This window comes from Anser brachyrhynchus, assembly GCF_964034855.1.
Source record: "Anser brachyrhynchus genome assembly, chromosome: 2".
Classification (NCBI taxonomy): domain Eukaryota; kingdom Metazoa; phylum Chordata; class Aves; order Anseriformes; family Anatidae; genus Anser; species Anser brachyrhynchus.
In genome coordinates, this window is record NC_137695.1 from 132,225,767 (window position 1) to 132,244,149 (window position 18,383).

The following is an 18,383-nucleotide window of genomic DNA, read 5'->3' on the forward strand; positions in this document are numbered from 1 at the left end:
ATTGTGCATCAGTTTTTTCGTACACAGTAGAAGTAATAGTACTATTATCATTAGCATTAGTAATTTTTCCTGTCTTAATCAACTGTCTCTGTCTCAACCCACAGGCTTTGTTTTCCTATTCCTCTCCCCCATCCCAGAGAGGGAGGGGGGAGGGTGAGCAAACGGCTCTGTGGTGCTTAGCTGCCTGCCGAGTTAAACCACAACAGCAATGTAGTCACGTAACCAACTTAAAGCCAAAACTTTCAGCCCAGTCCTTGACCTGAATAGTGAGTGAAGATCCGGATCCTGCCATTTATATGTGAGAGTTTATATGCAGCCAAAGTAAATACTATAGTCAGAGGTCATGGGGCTAGATTTTGAAAAGTCCTGCATAAAGAAGAGATCTCAGAAAAGCAAATTTAAAAAACATTAATGTCAAGAAAAGTAATTCTGTTTGCTATATTCTTTATCTGTCATGACTAGACAGATGAAGATCTATGATAGCAATTTTTCCCTTAAGGTCATTTTATTTTTTCTTTTATTTATTTCTTTATTTTTATTTATTAATTTTTTTTAACAGGCTCTGTACTAATTTTCCTCACAGAATGACTAACAGAAATATGACCCTTATGCACCTTTTGCAGCTAATTCATTAGGTCAATTCTAACCACTAAGCCTCTTGTCAGGTTACTTCTATCAGTGATAAGGAGCAATTGACCTTAAAACATTGAAGCCAGGTAGATGAGGCTATTCCACAAGGTCTCTTGGCTCCACACTTGTTAGGTGAAATCTGCCAGGTGTGGATCATTTGACCTTTGCTATATAGGAAGCATGAGGAGTTGGGGGGAATTGCCTCCCCAGGGGAGTTTGAGGCTCAGGTTATCTGGGGTGCTTTTCTACCAGAGTGAAATAGACTCAGTGTTCCCCAGTAGGCTGCTTTTTCTTCATGTTTTTTACCGTCTCTGTGAAATAGTTTTAGAGACTCTATGAGCTAGTTACGTTGGTGGTGCCTTCTCAGGACAGTAAAACCCTGGTGGTACTACTTCACTGTGAAGTAGTTAGGAGGTGACTCAAGTTCAGAAGCTGGCAGGTAAGTGTTCCTGGGTTCTACAGTTGTTTAATGTCGAGGAGTTTGAGTACTTCCTTCACCTTGTCTGTTTTCAGTGAAATTACTTGCATGGATTTGAAGCTTCCTTCCTGGCAGGAGAAGAAGGAAAAAAAAAAAAAACACCACAGAAGCTTAAGTGCATACAGGTAAGCCTGGCTTCGAAGAATGTTCTTAAGTCTGTGTTAAGATTGAACAAAAAGCTGTGTGGAAAAAGGTGCCTTACTGTGAATTCAAATTTTGCCTTGTGATAAGTAGAAACAGATTTGGGTAGATACTGGTGGCATTATCATTACTTTTGCTAAGTGGCAATTGTGAGAATGTGCTGTTCATAAAAGAAATGCTGTTTTCACAATATGCTAGTCAAAAGCCTTTAAATTACTAGAAGTTATAGTTTCAAGGAGATAACTTCTTTCTTTAAAAGAAGTTATTGTTGGCCATCTCCCCCGACCCCTCCATAGACTGGCTCCCTGAAGAAAAAGCGTGAAAGGTGTAATTGTTAATAGCTTCTGAGGTAGGGTCAGGGGAAGATGCGTTTTCCCACGTGTTCACTCTCCCTTTCTTCTCCTCCAGATGAGTTACGGTAGCTTTCCAAAACTTCGACTATACTTGGAATGCTCAGAGCAGCGTGTTCTTATCAGTATGTCTCCTGAATGCACTTGAGGTTTGTTTAAGGTTAAACAAATACTTCAGTGTCATCCAGAGATCGGTGCTGATGCAGGATAGTTATGCGTGGCAAGGAGAGTGGGAGGATATGGGCAGGTACCTAGAGCAGGGCGCACCTCCACTGGAAAGACCATGAGGAATCCGCAATGGATGAAGTGGCTAAACAAGTCTGGCAGTACGAAGACAGTCTTTCCTCTTCCCTACAGGCCTGCATCTCGGTTGTGCAGAAACATTCTGAAGAGACCGACCAACATAAAGAGAACTAACCTTCCTCCTCACCTGTACAAAGCAATATCTCAGCAATTGGGGGTAAGCCCACTTCTGTGCGAGGAAGACAAGAGAGCGCATACACAGCCTGTGCCAACCTGTGGTCGTACCCTGTGGAACCTACACACACTCGTACCTACACTCACCATACGGACGTGAGTGACCACGGAGAACATATGAGAAAACAGGACGGAAAATCAAACTCGACACTTGAGGCAGGGGTATGTGAGTGGCAAGAAAAAAAAATTGGGGGAAAGGAATTCTATGAGAAACTTCCAACTCCAACTTCAGGTCCCCAGAGCGCTGGTCCCCAGAGCGCTGGTCCCCAGAGCGCTGGTCCCCAGAGCGCTGGTCCCCAGACTTTTTTTGCTAGGAAGATTATTCAGATGAGCACTCTACCATTTCTTTACCTTTGAGGGTTCTGAAATTGTCCCCTGCTTAAAGGAGTCAGCTCCAGCCTGTTTCGGAAAATAGTTGCTTAGGGCTAAAATCTGAGTTTCTGTTCTGTTACTTGAACATCCAGAGGGACTCATCCTCCTTCCTTCGTTGAGTTCAGTGCTGCCTAGTCTTAAGTTTTTCAGTTCTCAGTCGTGTAGCCCAGACTCTGCGATTTTAGAGGGATTGCGCTCCGCTTTACATAATGTGGGAATCCCATTAGTCTGTCTCAAGGTTGAATGGAGTATGGCACTTATAAATCATTGCAGATTGTGGTTGTTGTCTATTACCAAGTTATTTAAGGCCATGCAAGTACCTTTTACTCTTTTCTCTTTCCTTTCATTTCTTGTCTTACGACTAAAGATTACATATTCGTTGAAATGTCCTAAAAAAAATTTACTTTTTAATTTTAACAGCTTTTCTTTTTCTCTCTAGCTCTGCCAGTAGCTGACAAGAGAAAAGGACATCTTTATACTCCTCGTTCTTGCGAGGTTAGAGGCAGTGCCAATTTAAATGGTGACCGAGGCTCTGCAAAGGTGCAAGTCTATCTTACTCCATCAAATTCAGTGATGCAACCTGAGTTTGCCTTAATTAACTTTCAAGGATTCAACCAATTTAAAGCTTTTGGACAATGACAATTATTTGAAAACTTCATACAGGTTTATTTTCTTCGTTTACATTTGTTTCTTATCTCCATCCCGTTCAAAGCAATGAGGACTGGTGTGCTTCTCTCTTCTCTGGAAATTTGCACTAGCAACCAGTGTTAGAATCAGAATCCTGATCTAAGAGTATGATGAAAAATGTTGAGCTCCAAGTTGGAAATTGGAGAGGAAAACATTCACGTATACATAAGAATTGTACTCAAACAGCTGATTACACCTTTTCTTACACCTGAACAGATGCTTACATCTGTTAAGGGAAAACTTTTTAAACCGGAGAAGCAACAGGTAGTTTTCTACGTTTCCCTGGGGGATAGCGTACTCTTCTGTATTTTGCTTCTATACAAACAGTTCAAAATTTTTAATTTGTGTTGTCAGTCAAACAACCGAACAACCTTGCATGCCATTACATGTTCCCCTCCAGATAGATCAAGCCCTGAATGCAAGATCAGACAAGTAAATAATTCCAACATGTAAAAATTAACTTGTAAATACATTACTTTTTGGCAGGTTTTTTGGCACTTTGTGGGGCTTAACTGTATTTCAGTGAGAAGAATGTCTTCTGGTGTGAACTGAAATTATACCTCTCTCCACGCTGTCTTTGTTCTTATTTTTTTTTTTGGGGGGGGGGGGGGGGCGGAGGGGGCAACATTCCTTGTAGACACCTGAAGGTGTTGCTAAATAATAATAAAATTTAGGCGAAGGAAAAGTTCCTTCTCTGTTGTTGTTGTTCTTGTGTTCTTTTCCATACAGTCTTAAAATGAATCACAGAATTGTAGGGGTTAAAAGGGACCTCGAAAGATCATTGGGTCCAATGCCCCTGCCAAAGCAGGTTCCTTAGGGCAGGCTGCCCAGGTAGGTGTCTAGACGGGCCTTGAATATCTCCAGAGAAGGAGACTCCACAACCTCCCTGGGCAGCCTTTTCCAGTGCTCCATCACCCTCACCGTGGAGAAGTTCTTTCGCAGGTTGGTGCGGAACTTCCTGTGCTCCATTTTGTGGCTGTCACCCCTTGTCCTGTCCCCACAAACCACTGAAAAGAGGTTGGCCAAATCCCTCTGTCTCCCACACCTCAGGTATTTATAAACATGGTTGAGGTCCCCTCTCAGTCGTCTTTTCTGCAGGCTGAACAGTCCCAGGTCTCTCAGCCTTTCTTCATAGGGAAGAAATGAAGGTCCCATTTTCTGGCCCTTGGCAGATTGTAAGCATGCCGGAACCCTTCACATTACGTAGATCATATTTATCTGAAATGATAATAGCATACCTATAGCCTGCTGCAGGCTGAAAAGTAGCCTATGCCTCAGGTACTGTTTCATGCCTTTGCTGTTGTTACTACATCCTTGTAAGTCTTCAAAAGGGAAATGAAATTATCCTATACAAAAGAAACACTATCTAGAAGGAACTTCAGTTGCTAGGGCCTGAATTCTCACTGAAACCCAAGACAAGTATCTTACTGACTTGAAGAAAGAGGCTTTAATCTATCCTGGCTTCTTTACTAATAAAGGAGCTTGAAAGAGACGCGTGTCCTTGTATCTGAAGAGGAGGTGAAGGAACGGCTAGTGCAAGGAACACAAAAATCAGTTGTGCCAGACTGATATGTGGTTGGCTTTGAGCTTGGAGACTGCAACTATCTTCAAACTTCCAGATCTAGAGGAGCACTTTGGCTGCAGCCTAAAAGCCCTGTGTACATAAGCTCCCCAAAGCCAGACAATCTTCTTCCCATGACCTGCCAGAAAACAGCTGCCCTGGTTTCAGCTAGGATAGAGTTAATTTTCCTCCTAGTAGCTGGTAGGGTGCTATGTTTTGGATTAGGATGAGAAGAGTGTTGATAACACACTGATGTTTTAGTTGTTGCAGAGCAGTGTTTACACTAAGCCAAGGACTTTTCAGCTCCTCGCTCTGTCCTGCCAGCGGGCAGGCTAGGGGTGCCGCAGGAGCTGGGAGGGGACAGACCCATAGGACAGCTGACCCAAACTGGCCAAAGGGGTATTCCATACCATCTGACATCATGCTAAACAATAGATAGGGGTGGCTGGCCGGGGTGAGAGGGCCGTCTGCTCAGGGATAGGCTGGGCATCGGTCAGCGGGTGGTGAGCAATTGCATTGTGCATCACTTGTTTCGTACACAGTAGTAGTAGTAGTACTATTATCATTAGCATTGGTATTTTTTCCTGTCTTAATAAACTGTCTTTATCTCAACTCACAGGCTTCACTTTCCCGTTTCTCTCCCCCATCCCAGAGAGGTGGGGGGGAGGGTGAGTAAACGTCTGTGTGGTGTTAACTGCTGGCTCAGTTAAACCACAACAGACAGGCTTTAAAAAGGTGATGTGGAATCTGTCTTTCTATGCACATGTACTATAGAGAGAATTATTTCTATTTACAACGTGTGTGGTAGGTTAACTTTGGCTAGCTGCCAGGTGCCTACCAAGCCACTCTCTCACTCCCCTTCCTCAGCAGGACAGGGGGACAAAATACTGTGAAAAAAGATTGTTGAGATAAGGACAGGGAGGTCACTCACTAATTGTTACCATGGGCAAAATGGCCTCAGCTTGGGGAAGATTAATTTGGTTTTATTGTCAATGGAAAATACAGTAGGATAGTGAGAAATAAAAACAAAATTGAAAACACCTGCCCCCAATTCCCCTCTTATACCTGGGCTCAACTTCGGTCTTGATTCTTCTACCTCTTTGCTCCCAAGGCAGCACAGGGGAATGGAAAATGAGGTTACAGTTAATATAATAATTCTTTGTCACTGCTGCTTCTTCTTCCTGACTCTCTTCCCCTGCTACAGCATAGGGTCCCTCCCAAAGGATACAGTCCTTCAGGAAGTGATCCAACATAGGCTTCTCACAGACTGCAGTTCTTCAAGAACTGCTCCAATGTGGGTCTGTAACTGGGGGAACAGTCCTCTGGGAATGAACTGCTCCAGCCTGGGTCCCCCACAGGACACACTTTCTGCCAGACCTCCTGGAGTCTCCTCTTGTGTGGACTCTCCATGGGCTGCAGTTCTGGCCAGGAGCCTCCTCTTTTGTGGATTCTTTGTGGACTGCAGCTTCTTTCAGGTCATATCCACCTACTCTAGTCAGCAGTGTGGATCTCATCTCCAATGTGTTTCTCCATGGCCAACCTGCTCCACCACAGTCTACTCCATGGGCCACAGCAAAATTTCTGCTCCAGCACCTGGAGCACCTCCTCCCCCTCTTTCTTCACTGACCTTGTGTCTGCAGGGTTTTTTCTCTCATATTTTTTCACCCTTCTCTTTCATTTGCTGTTGCACAGCATTTTGTTGTAGCAAGAGTACTGTGCCCCATTAAAAGGAAACTTTGTAATTTCTTTCTAATATATTTATTGGTTTTCTTCTTCCTTTTCCATCAAAGTGCATATTCTGAAGGAAAAAAAAATGTTTATGCTGGAAGTAGCATGCTAGAAAGTAGCATTTTATACTAATTTTCACATGCATAAATGAGTACAGAATATTCAGAACTAAGGAACAAAAGCTTTATGGAAAAATATGCATATATTTTTAATGTCCGTTTAGAAAAAAAAATACATCCAGACAAACTGAAAGCTGAAATTGTTCTCTCTGGTATTTTTTTGCTTCAATATTAATGAAATGTTTCCAAGAGCATTATGATGACTACACATCACTGCTTAATAGGTCTGAAATGCAAATGTTTTCTGCAATTTTCATATATTGTTTATACTGTTGATCTGTTTTCCATAAAATATACCTCACATTCACATTTGGAAAATAATCAGACTGATGAAATATTGTATCAAAATATTTCCTTGACCACACAGACATTCTTTTGATGAACTTGGAAAATAGGTACTGTAAATTTAGTTTTCCAGCAAAAACACGGAAAAGAAAATTCTATGTCTGGGTGTTATTTAATGTTGTCTAAATATCTACTTATGTAACTGTGGATTTTGAAAATCTGAAATTATTCTGTTGGGGTAGAACACATCAGGGTCAAATTGTATTACGTGATCATTATAGAAAGGTATATTATAGTGCCGCTTCAATTGTATTTTTTTCCCTTTTAATTTCATTTTTGGAAATCAAATGACATGATTTCCTTTTTCTGTGACAGGGAGTCGTAAAAAAACAACATGTTTTACAAAATGAGTTGTAATAATTGATTTTTTAGTTGAATATGAGAGGGAGGGTTGTGCTTGTTTCCTATGAAGCTATGTTTCAGAAAACCCTAGCTGGTGAAGGAAAGGAATACATTTTATTAGATTGCGTGATAGCACACCTATCACTCTTTTTGACCGAAAGTAATTTTCATTTGCAATGAGCAATTTCAGTTACATGGTACAGTTACAGTTGAGTTCCTTTTCTAGTCCAGAGTGCAGCAGCAGTCAATATTCTCTAGAGATATATGTTATACTGAAAGAGGTGGATTCAGTAAGACAAGACATTTTTCCTCTGTGGGATTTGTGATACATAAAAGTCTTGTCACTTTGACATTTGCTACTTTTGCTTTGTGATTTTTCCCTATTTTCCTCTTCTGTACATACGCTACCATTATCATCCAAGTTGAATGGTTCTTACTGCAAAGTAAGGTCAGAAGGGAGAGCTATATGTTGTGATAGTACTCTGCTTTTCACCAGATGACAGAAAAAATCAGCAGGAGAGGGAGTATTTTTATTGTGTTTTGGTTATTACAATACAGTTAAGACACACTAGCCATCTTCTGGGTACATATAATCTTACATACAGTCAAAGACTGTTGAAAGTATATTTCTAAATGTCAAACACCACCATTTATTACCTTGTTATAAACCCTCTTACAATTCAAACAAAAACAAAAACATTTGTTACATCAAATGTTCAGTTATTGGTAGTTGTAGGGACCATTAGCAATCTCAAACACTCTGTAGCTGAAGGAAAACTGTTCAACCTGTCAAAGCAATTGAGCAAAATGCCCATCTCTATCACTAAGGTTCTGATATTAGCCCACAGAGCTGTTTGCTTGATACTTAATATTACTTGATAAATACTTGTTATTTATCACATAGCCTGAATGCATTCGTGAAATAATTTTTAAGCGAATTCAGTGTAATTAGAGAATATTTCTAAACCCAGCAACATTTTCCAGTGTTGTAGTAAATTCAGAGTTTTGCAAGAAGTGTTGTTTGCTTAATAACAGAAATTTGCGGAAAAAAAGTTAATATTTGCACTCATTAGAATTAGTCATTTATACAGGCATTTTTACTGAAATGTTTAAGAACGTTATTTGTATTACTTAGTCAAAGAGAACAGAGAAAGCCATCATGGGTAATATTATAGACAAAGGCAGCCAATTATGTGCCTATTCACCCTCATATATGAAAGTTGTTTTGATTTTGTCTTTAGACTATTTAATCAACACATTTTACATCTGTGTAATGTTTAGTTCAAGTAAGTCACACATAAAATTTGTCCTAGAGTGCAATCTAAAATAGAAAACTCTACATATATCAGACTGCATTCCATTTAAAGACTTTGACATGGACAAATTTAAACTCGGTCTCCAGTGAGTTCTTGGGACATGTCATTTTAAAACTTTGCAGCCTGTTAAGCTCACAGGATTGGAAATAAGCACAGGGGCAGAATGTCGAAAGGATGACAGAACATCAAGTGTAAATAAAAACACTCTCAACTCTCCAAAAGGCACTAGGAGATGTGAACTTACTAACCATCTGAGTTAATCAAATGTTAAATTTAAGGAGCAGAACAGAAGTGTATACATTTTTCACCTCCATTTAACTAAAATGGTTACACAATTTTAATGAGACAGCTGTGTGCATAGATGACAAAAGCATGTGATGTTGTATAGTAATGCGCCAATATCTATAAAATGCCATAGCCTGTTGTGAACAGAAATACATTTTAAAAGGCTATAACTCATAAAAGCTTTAGATGTAGTCTAAAGTCACTACTCATGGGTTGAAAAAATCTCACCTGAGGCCTATAAAAAAGGCAATCTCTCCTGTTCTCTATTTCAATATTTTTTTTTTTCTTTGTACTTCAGCCCTATTCAAATAAATATTGGATATTCGAGTCCACCTCAAGAGATTTTTTTCTTCGTATTTATTTCATACAGGATGCTTCTTTCACTGGGAGCATTGTCAATACAAGGATTGGAAGACACATTCTATTTTGTACAGGTTTAAATTCTATTTCGCTGTGTTCTTCTTTTTCATTTAATCATATCTATGTAAATAATGAGAGAAAAAAGTATTTGTTTATATTGCTAAGTATATCCTGAAAATACCTACACATCACAAATAACAATACCTTGTGTACTACTCAAGGGACATTACCTGTGTGTGATAGCACTTGCTTATCTCACAGGTCTGTACTTACAGATAGTGAAAGACTAAATGACTTTCCCAAGGATGGGCAGAATTATAGACCATTAAAACAAATTTTCAGCATTTATTGTGATTATCACAATTTATCTTCCTGCAAGACTCCCGAGTTGAAGGATTGTATTCAAACTCTTTTTCTGTTATGCACTACTTCTCATTGCTTCAACAGAATAGATCCCAAAGTCCTGGTAGTTGTTTATTCAATTCCAGTGCTACAGCAAACCTTTTCTGTTACTGTTCAAAGCACTAAAATATAAATGACCTATACTAGATTGACTTTTGTGCCAAACACCATGTGTTTGGGATGCTTGGACCAAGAGATTTCTGATTCAGATTGCTAAAACAGAGCCTGCTTCTTATTAGTGAAGAGTCCATATAGAACCAGAAACCTATGGGCACAGGTCATCCTCCTCAGAAAGGAGCAGAGGAACTGAAAAAAAGCAATGATCTTAAAACTTGTCTCCTAAAGAGCCCAAAGTTTTTCTAATTTTAAGAACAGAATTAAGTATTATAATTTTATGGATCTAACCCTGTAAACTGCAAGAACATGAATATTGTAATGGTAATGTTGGATGATAGTTGTTATATTTGTATTGACATTTGGTCTTTCCTTCCAACAACGTTGGGGAAAGGAAATAAAATCTAAGAAGTTTACTTATTAAGAGTTTTCAGCTTTGGAATCCACTGACTTCTTCAGTCCACCCTCTATTACCAAGATGGCTTGGTATTATTCACTCCTGAGGCCTTCTAGAACATCTTTTATCTCATTTTTAAATATGAATAGCATGAATTTTTAAGTTATGAAGACTGAATGCAGTCCAGTATACTTCTGTAACTGTTCTGAACAGCTCTTACGTAACGTCATATCTGTGATGTTGTTAGATTTCATAGTGAAAACTAAAATTTAAAAATGTTCTAGGGTATATATTAAAAAATAAATACATAAAAACATGACTCAATATCAACTTTTGAGTTTTCAACATTTGTGCAGTTCTTCCCTGGAATAAAACATGCAAACTCCCTCGTTAACCCGCTATGTGGTAGGAACTTCTATGCTCATTACTACTGATCAAAGATATGTACCAAAAAGAATATCTTGATCAAAACTTGAAGGGAATGAATGTCCCACCAAAAATATCCACTTGTGAGGAAAATATTTTTTTTTTAAAGAAAATTCTGAATAGTCATATTCAAAACAGTGCACTTAATGTAGAAATATACTTACTTCAATGTTTCATTGATTTTACAAGCTAAATTATTATTCTAAATTGATGTATGGTCTTAGCACATCCCATTGAAACATTAGGTGTTAATGCAATCAACAGATATTTCTGCAGCTCAGAGAGCTGCTCTCTTTTCAGGATTACTATTTTTTTGTTTTCTTATGGATTCCCTGAATCCACAAAGCATGAAAAACACACATATACACACATTTCTGTAAATTTGTAAATTAAAGAGTCTAAAACTTAGAGATCTTTTAAAAAAGAAGGATTTGAATGGAAATTTTTTTTTCCAGTCTTCCTGCATGTACTGATAATGGATCAGTAACAAATTCAATACATGATTTCATTTCTTCCACAGACAAATTATACTTGTCAGTTTTAGTAAGTGAAAAAAGGAAAGTGAAAGCTTGCGAAATACAATCCAAAAATTACTTCTTAAGTTAAATCTTATACTGAATTGATAATTGTGCCAATAAGGGAAGATTTTAATTGAAAAGTGAAGGGTAAATAATGTGTCTTTAAATTGATGAATTCTTTTTGAGCATTCTATGAATGAAATATGCATTGAAGATGCATGCTCGTGCAAAAAAGCTGTATACCAACTGCTCAGGGCTGTGGTATAATTTGTTGCATGGTAAATGAATGGTACTGGTTCTTAAACAGAGAAATGAATCTCATAAATATTGCAGAATTGCAAGTGTGCTATAATCTATTCTGAAGTTAAAAGGTGTCATAAACAAAATCTACTTCCTATGTTCACCATTACACTGTATTTTATTTTTTTCTTCTTATTCTAAACGTTATGTCTCATTTCTAATTATATTTTCAGCAATTTATTTCTTTTGTCTCTCTCTCAACCAAATTCATCCAATGTCAGTGTTTATTGTGCCACAGTAAACACTGTGATCTTAAATTATTGCATTTATTCACACTTATAGTCCCTAGAAAATGCTGAAGTAGTACATTTAAAACCATAACTGTCTTTTTTCAACAGTTTGGGCTCTTTGTTCTTATGTTATAAATTGCAAGAAGAAAACACAATGTTCCTTATTTAGCTAAGCCACGAAGAATAGAAACTCCACAAATTATTCATTGCATATTCTTTCATAGAAAGCTGTATCAAACAAGACAGATGGTGTTTCCCCTGATTCAGAAGGTCTAATAAATACTGTTTGTGTCATATTAGCACGTCACAAGCAGGTAAACTGAATCTGTCATAGAGGAAATTCAGAGGTGCCTTACATTTTCTACTTGTACAAATATCATTTCCCCAGCGAAGTTTTTGTACACTTGAGTAAGAAATAAATCTTCTTTACTGTCCGTAAAACCTATCTAATCACAAAGTGAGGCAGACTTATATTGAAGAAAGATCTGTCCAACAGTAAGTTTCAATTTTAGTCAAGCATTTAAAACCTGTGATTCATAAAAGAAAAAAACACACCAGGTATTGTATAAGAAAGTAATGTTAACACTGGTAGCCATGTGCATCATCCTGAAAAGGGAATTAAAATAGCTCTGAGTAGTATTGCCATGTTTTCTGTTTTGATTGAAGTAGACATAACACGTATTAACTAATCAACTGGGAAATCTCAAAATGGAAACTTAGAAAAGTAACTCTCATGGTGGACTTCAGTAGTTTGAAATGTTTTCTGATGAATTATCACCCAAAATATCTTGTGAATGTAAAAGCCATGGATTAGCTTTATTTTGAATGGTCTGCTAGATTGCTTACCTCTGATCTACATAGCTCAGAAAACAGCTAAAACACCAAGAAGATTTGAGCAGGCCAGTTTTGAAACAGAGATGGTTTGAGGGAGAAATATTTTATGTTTTACCCTTGGAAGATTCTTCTACTGGTATTAGTCTAGTGAGCTGTACTCCAGGCATCCTTTTGGATGGGAAATGGTCAGTGTATATTTACATTTCCACTACTATCACCAAGGATTAGTGTCACCAAGTCCTTGGGTCTACACTGTTTATTGATAATTTTTCTCCTGAGTCTGATAGTGCCATAAAAATATTACTCACAAAATTGCAGGAGGAAGTAAATTATTGAAAGGACAGGTCCCACTGACATTTGACTCAGTAAGCTGAAAGCAGGAAAATCATACATTTCTCTTTCCTCGAATGAAGATGTGTTTGTTGAATTAAACTACGTCATATATCCAGACAAATATATTTTTAGCACATCAGAGTCCACTGTTATTACTTGTGCTGTTACTGTATTGCTGCCCCTTGAGAAAGGATAAGGACACTTTCCAGGTTAAGCATGCTCTAATTTGAGAAGTAATGACTCCAAACAAACCTCTGAGAGCCGGGTTATGAAAGAATAGTCATGTATGTCAACCAGCAGCACAAAATTAAGGGTGAGATTTCCTGTACTGCCTCAACTAGTCCATGCCACCCATCAGTGCAGCCCTACCTTCCCCTGCCTGGACTGCGCTTACATGCTTGGTAAGATCAAGCACCAAGTGGACACAAAAGAAATATGAAACCACAACTTTTTTCATTTTCTTTCTTTCTTTCTTCATTTCTCTTTCTTTCTTTCTTTCTTTCTTTCTTTCTTTCTTTCTTTCTTTCTTTCTTTCTTTCTTTCTTTCTTTCTTTCTTTCTTTCTTTCTTTCTTTCTTTCTTTCTTTCTTTCTTTCTTTCTTTCAAGGGCTAATGCAGCCATGGACAATTTAAACAAAATATTCTTAAATAGCAGCAGGACTATGTCCATAATATTATTTTGTCCAATTAAACTTGAGAAAGAAATAGCAGTAACAGCAAAGAAAGAATCTTTGAGAGTTATTACAGAATGAGGAAACATGATGAATGACCAAGTGAGTTTGGTCTCTTTATTTTAAGTAAAAAGAAGATAAGGTATTACTTGATTGTAATGTGTATGTATCACACATACACACAGATTTGACTTGTCTTTGAGTATTTGACTTTGAGTCTCAATATTGTCTCAAAGCACTGGCTTTTCTGTGTGCATGTAGAATATTTTTAATGTTTTTTTTTTTTTTTACAACTAGATCACTAGATCCCATATCTGCTTGTAAATTTTCTTTTGTTATATTTATGACTAAATTTACATGCAAAATATTTTGATATTGTCAACACAAAACCAACTTAAACACTTTTAATCATTTCAGGAGTTAACGGAATTCTAACTCATTAAATGGAATCATGACATGATAATTAAGTAAATACTTTTCAGTCATATCCAAATAAATGTATCCAAATAAAGACGTTAGAGAGGTAAAAAATAAAAATAAAAAAAAATCACAAAACTGTTTTTGTGGATAATATTTTAAGAATCTTTCAAATGTTTTCACTTTGAGAAGGAAGTCATTTGTTAGATTTGACTACTTCGGCCTCCTGTCTTATATATAAACAGTAATGTGCAAACTGTATCTTCACACCTTTTAACAATAGAGGGGAATTTCTTTTCCCGATTAACTCCAAGGAATTTTCATAATGCAATATATGGCTTTTCTTCATCCTTGTGTAGTCATTAAACATTCCTCACATATACATTACAAATTACAAAAATTCAGTAACACCCATGTCTTTCAGATTTTCCATAATATCAACCAAAATTCAGAATGCTAAACAAGATGGTTTTCTAGACTGAGGAAAAAATTCCAGACTATTCAATTACATCTGGATTTGTAAAGTAAAGTCTAATTCTCTTCTTCAACTTTTTCAATGTCTGTTGTTGAGCAAAAGATTAAATACAAGTTAATGAAATTGAACATTTCATTAGTGATGAATATTATATTATTCTCAGCATCTTATTTAGAAATAAAATTGTAAGTATTCCTAAAATCCAATAAAGACAGCTTTGCAATAACCTTAGGTTCTCTCTGTATATATTATGTTTTTATTTATTTTGCATATTTTTTTTCTACAGGAATGTTAAGAGGAGAATTACATTATATTGTCCATTTAAAATAAAATATTGCTGGGAAAGAGAATGAATATATCAATAACTGAAAGTAATGAATTGAAAAACTTTCTTTAAGTGCAAATGGAAGAAATAAAACTGTAAATGAGACCATAAATTGGTGTAATAGCCAAAATGGAGAAAAAGAAAAAGAAATTAATTCACCAAAATATAGTGGGAGACAAGTGGAACCAGGCTATTTGTTTAGTTGTTTCATTGCCTTAAAAAAATAGAATATAGACTCTGAATAACAGAAAACTTTTCTTTGTGGTCTTAAAATGCAGTTTAATTCAGTGAACTTAACTTCATTAAGAAACATTTTCTAATCAGGGTAACTAATCCAAAATTAGAAATTATGTTGTTTCTGTGAGGACCTTTAACTAACAAAGGTTGTGGGAGCTGTGATTCACCATCAGCCTAAGGGCTAGTATGGATGATAAGAGAACTGAGTTTTAAATCCCCACTTGTTAACAACATCCGAGAGATGGAGATGACATGAAAAAAACAACAAAACACTGACAAACCAACTCAGACCAACTCACGGTTGTAGTGTAAAAGCTAAAAAAAAAAAAAAACAAACAAGTGAAAAAAACAACAACAACCAGCCAACCAAATTAAAACATTCAGAACAGGAAGAACAGGATTAAACCAAGCAGTTTGGAGCTTCTTTCCTTTCCATGACAACCAAATGCACTGACTCTTCTCATGTGTCATGGGCATCACATTGAATTGGATAATATTTAGTATTAACTGTGTATGATAAGAGAGACTTCATAGAACAGATCCTGTATAATACATGTGATATCCTTCTTTTTCTTAACAATTGCATGGGGCAGGGGAAAGAAAAACAACAGCAGTTTTCCTGAGGGAAAACCCAAAAGGGAAGAAAGACAGATATTGTTCCTTCAGATCTTTATTTCTTTGGTTACACTCTTTCTTCATCCTAAAGTATCATATACTATGCTTTACACTTCTCCAAGATGTACTCTACTGAGAATAATGCATTTTCCAGTATATTTAATAACAAAAACTTGGCTTTATTCTACCAAGAACGTCTCAGGATCTTCAGTTTGTAGATACTCTTAAAACTCTCTGAGAGTACATGGCAGAATTAGCCTTTTCCCAAAGTACAGTTCTGAACAGTACTTTCAGTGTTAAAACATCTCCAGAAGTGGTGATAGGAACTCCATTTTATTCCATCTAGGCTAGAGTACTCACTTAGGAATTGATTTATAGGGTTTTACTTTCCTTTACTTTCTGAGGAAATTCAAACCTGCATCATCCAGCAGCCAACAAAATGTTCCTACCATAGGGTCACCTTGGTGTTAAAGCACTAATTTTAAAGGCTCAAGAGACAGAAATCAGAATTTGTGAGCTGCAGTTCCTGATAGGACGACTATTCCTGTATTAAATTTTCAGCAGTTGCAGATGAAACATGTATAAAAAAATTAAATTAAACATTCAGAGGTTCATGGAAAGAGGCAATTAAAGATTTATTAGGCAGGAGACAGATGGAGAAAACTTTTGCAAGACTAAGCATGACTGTCACCTGGTGTGGGGTCACATTTGTAAGGAGAAAACCCTAACTTCTTTTGGCTCCCAATCTGAGTGTCACAGCACCTAGTCTCTTTTTTAAATGTTGATGCTTTGGAACTGTAGTACTATTTAATGCAGAAAACCAGCAGGAAATATTTTCTGAAATAAAATCTCTGTCAGGGAATGGCAGGGATGAGCTGCTTTGCAAAGAGGTAGGTGAGCCAGGAACTGAGGGGAGAGCTTGGCAGTCCAGACACAGTAGATCTGAAGCACAGTCCAGTAAAAGTACCAAGGTGAGGGACTGGAGCTGAAATAAAGATGTGTTTTGTCTCACCATGTATCTGGGTGATTCTGACCTTGTCTTCCTGGGTTCTCTTTCAGTCTTGACCTCAAATATGCTCCATCTCCACCAATTCTTCTGGCCATCCCTGGCCGCCTTCACCACCAACAACCCTGTTCTGGTCTCCCTGGTAGGCATGGTCAGACAGTGTCCCACCAGTGCAGTACTACCCTGCCAACCCTGCTCTCTGCTCCTGGGTTTCTGCTCCTCTCAGGGAAGCAGAATCCTCCTGCTGCTCCTCCGCACTCTGCTCTAGGCCTGGACAATATGCGATCTTTACATGTAAAGCCAAATTAACTCCAAGGAAAGGATAATGTCATTAAAATTATTTCAGTAATAAATTTTGCTTGTATGGTCATGTATATTAAATATTGAACTGAGCACAGCTGCTCAGATATATGCAGAAAAAATATTCTTGCATTCTTCTTGAAGGTCCAGTGTTTCCTATTCAAGTCTCAGTGCAATGCTAAATAGACAACACTTCATTCAACTAAGAACTACACTATTGGATGCTTGTGTACTTGGTATGTCTGGAAAAGATAACTTTTTCAAAGAAATCTTAATCATATTGTCATATCTTCTATAACGAGGAAGTTGAAAATAAATAATTGATTTTGACCAATAGATTGACTTAAACCATGTAGAGGCATGAAGATGTCTCTTAAAAAATGAGTTCATTTTATCAATGTATATGACTTCTTTAATTCATAAAACAAGTAAAACCTGTTCCTCCTCCTTCACCGCCTCCCCTCCCCCATTGGAAAAAAAAAAAAAAGGAAAATCAAGCATACCATAAATTAAAGTGGAAAGAACAATTATTTAGCTAATTAAAATAATGTCTTTAATTGGCAACAATATTGTCCCTGCCTGTTACTGTGATAGGCATACATGCATATAGAATGTGAAAATTCAGGAACAGAACTACTTTAAGGTCAGTTACAGGACAGAAATGGAGAACAATGGTGGACAAAGTCTTATCTCACAGTCTCCTGACAAAAGATCTGAAGTGGTGAGTGTCTGAATCACAGAATCATAGAATGGTTTGGGTTAGAAAGGACCTTAAAGACCATCTAGTTACAACCCCCCTGCCATGAGCAGGCATGTCACCCACTAGAACAGGTTGCCCGGGGCCCCATCCAAAGTGACCCTGAACACCTACAGAGATGGGGCATCCACAACTTCTCTGGGAAACTGTTCTCTGGCACTGTTCCAGTGCCTCACCACCCTCTGAGTGAATAATTTCCTCCTAATCTCTAATCTAAATCTCCCCTCTTTTAGTTTAAAACCATTCTCCCTTGTCCTATCATTATCTACCTGTGTAAAAAGTTGCTCTCCATCTTTTCTATAAACCCCCTTTAAGTATTGAAAAGCCTCAATGCGGTATCTCTGGAGCCTTCTCCTCTTCAGGCTGAACATCCTCAGGTCTCTCAGCCTTCCATCATAGGAGAGGTGTTCTGGCCCTCTGATCTTCATGGCCTTCCTCTGGACCTGTTCTAACAAGTCCACATCTTTCTTGTGCTGGGGGGCCCCAGAGCTGAACGTAGTACTCCAAGTGGGGCCTCACAAAGGCAGAATAGAGAGGGACAATCACCTCCATTGACTTGCAGGTCATGCCTCTGTTGATGCAGCCCAGGATACAGTTGGTTTTCTGGGTTGCAAGTACACAATACTGGCTCACGTTGAGTGTTTCAGCCACCAGAACCCCCAAGTCCTCCACAGGGCTGCTCTCAATGAGTTCTTCTCTCAGTCTGTACTCTGTCTGGTGTTGCCCTGACCCAGGTGTAGCACCTTGCACTTGGACTTGTTGAACCTCATGAGTTTCTCATGGGCCATTCTCCAGCCTGTCCAGGTCCCTTTGAATGGCATCTCTACATTTCTGCA

At 37.8% G+C, this 18,383-nt stretch overlaps 1 long non-coding RNA gene across 1 annotated transcript; it reads left to right on the forward strand.

The window, feature by feature from the left end:
* The first annotated feature begins 819 nt into the window (after positions 1-819).
* LOC308189214 lies at positions 820-3,649 on the forward strand. The gene is made up of 4 exons (XR_013946143.1): positions 820-1,069; positions 1,144-1,233; positions 1,957-2,238; positions 2,888-3,649. It is a non-coding gene; the product is annotated as an uncharacterized lncRNA (long non-coding RNA).
* The last annotated feature ends 14,734 nt before the right edge of the window (positions 3,650-18,383 follow it).